At 58.9% G+C, this 2,262-nt stretch overlaps 1 protein-coding gene across 2 annotated transcripts in view; it reads left to right on the forward strand.

Annotated features, from left to right (window-relative positions):
* NR0B2 (nuclear receptor subfamily 0 group B member 2) overlaps positions 1-784 on the forward strand; it is a 3,153-nt gene extending 2,369 nt beyond the window's left edge. For both annotated transcript variants that reach the window (XM_035904041.1, XM_009648545.2), the window contains exon 3: positions 1-784. This exon is cut by the window's left edge and continues 472 nt beyond it. The gene's annotated coding sequence lies outside the window, so the exon portion shown is untranslated.
* Positions 785-2,262: the final 1,478 nt, after the last annotated feature.

Raw genomic sequence — 2,262 nt, forward strand, 5'->3', positions numbered from 1 at the left:
GTCCAGCAGATGTTTACAGCAGCTCTGGCTCTGCCTGTGCCAGTCTCCGTTTCAGGTAGTGCGTGTGTGGGTGCTGGGTTTCTTTCCCTGTGGTGTAGCCGGAGCTGCTCAGCCACCTGTGAACAGACCACAGAGCAGGCCGGGTTAGAGCCCAGTCGCGGTTTTTACTCCATGAGTCCTTGGTCCCGTTGATATCAACGTGCATTTTGCTGTTAACTCCCAGAGATGAGGTTTGTCCTCAGCTAACAGCTTGATTCTGCAGTGTTCAGGCACGCTGAGTAACGTCTGTGGTGGGATCGCTGACTGAGTGCGGAATTAGGTCTGGGTGAAGTCTTGGGCTGTCTGTTGTGCTTGAAGTCTTAGAAGTATTGATGAAGGATCTTCCTTGGGCACCAAGAGGGAAAAAGCCAGAGTATTAAATCTTACAGGGTGTGCAGATTCGCCCCTCCTACCCTTTCTTAGATTATACCTTTTCTCCATGATGCCATGAAACGCAACAGAACTGTTTGCAGAACAACGGGTTACCTAAGAGCACCAAAACCGATCACCAAAACCTATCACACATCACCTCGGGCTGGGGGCTTACCTCGTTTGTGTGGCAATAAGTGACCCTCCGAGCTGTGAATGCCGCGGAGAGGAGCAGAGCTGGTTTGGGGGTAAGAGCAAACATCCCTCCCTGGAGTTACAGCCAAGTGCCCACGTAGCACACCTGGAAAGCTTGCTCCTCCTGCCTGCAGCTTCTGCAACAAGTTAAATGTCAGTATTTTATAAGTGAACGTTCTTGCGGTTTGTATATAAGATGCAGTAAATTATTTTTTTAATAAAATGTTTTACGTTTCAGAACATGGTGGTGACTTTTTAGAGATGGTGTTAAATTTCTGGGGGGTTAGAAAAAATGGCTGCAGGCCCAGTGTGGAAAGGACGCTCAAGTGAAAAAGGGTTTTCCATAAAAATCCGTCTTCCTTGCCATGGCAAGGGAGCATTGCGATGCAGACACGCGTCGATCGCCGCCAGTGGGAGCTGTCTGATGAACAGCCCCGTGGCACAAAACCCCTCCCTGCGCCCAGCAGACAGAAATTCGCAGAGGCGGTGGCATCGCCGCCCGTACACGTGTTGTGCCTTTCTCCAGGTGTCGAGCTCACCCGCAGGCTCCCGGCCCAGCGTCGAGGCCGGAGGTGGATGCTCTGACTCCCCTGGATGCTCACGCAGCTGCTGACAGGCACAAACACCACCCTGTTTGCTGTGCCCAACCCAGCCGAGGTGTCGGGTAAAGCTGCACAAAGCCTCCCTCTGCCCCGTCACCCTCAGAAACACCTTGAATTTCAGCCCGCAGCCCAGTGGGAGGACGCACTGCTTTGTCAGTCTGTCCTTCCACCTCCACCATTGCTGCCGAATGGCGACGGACGGCTTCCAAGGTGATCTCAGCCCCGTGACAGCCGTTTTCCATGGGGAGGGAGTGTGTGAGTCACCGGGTGATTTCTGCAGACCCACGCCAGCCACGGGCAACCCTGAGCCACGCAGCCCGGTGACGCGTGCCTGAGTCACGGCACACGGGATGCCGAACAGCCCTGCTGCCAGAGCTACCCCGAACCAGGCATGCACAAACACACTTTGGCACAGGGGAGAGCCCCCAGCACCTCCACCCTGGTCATCCCAGCCCCTGGGGACAGGGGTTCGCTGTGGGCTGTTCAGCATGGCACCCACCTGTGTCACTGCCCATGAGGCAGGTCTGACACCGCAGGGCCACCCCTCCATTGTGGGACAGGCAGCGCTGGGGCTTTACCAAGAGGGGAGGACCAAGACCCCTCACACAGGGCTGCGCTGCACTGCAGGGGGGGCCTGGACACCCCCAGCGCCCAGATACCCCCAGGGCCTGTGACCCCCATTGGGGCCTGGCTTTCCCCAGGGCTTGTGAACACCCCTGGGACCTGGCCACCCCCAGGGCGTGACCCCCATTGGGGCCTGGACACCCTCAGCCCCCTGGACACCCCCAGGGCCTGTAACCCCCTCAGGGGCCTGGGCTACCCCCTGGGGGTGTGACCCCCATTGGGGCCTGGACACCCTCAGCCCCCTGGACACCCCCAGGGCCTGTAACCCCCTCAGGGGCCTGGGCTACCCCCTGGGTGTGTGACCCCCATTGGGGCCTGGACACCCTCAGCCCCCTGGACACCCCCAGGGCCTGTAACCCCCCCAGGGGCCTGGGCCACCCCCTGCCACCTCCAGGGCCTGTGACCCCCCTGGGGCCCAGTTGTCCCCAGGGCC

Source organism: Egretta garzetta, unplaced genomic scaffold, assembly GCF_000687185.1.
Source record: "Egretta garzetta isolate BGI_Z169 unplaced genomic scaffold, ASM68718v1 scaffold101, whole genome shotgun sequence".
NCBI lineage: Eukaryota > Metazoa > Chordata > Aves > Pelecaniformes > Ardeidae > Egretta > Egretta garzetta.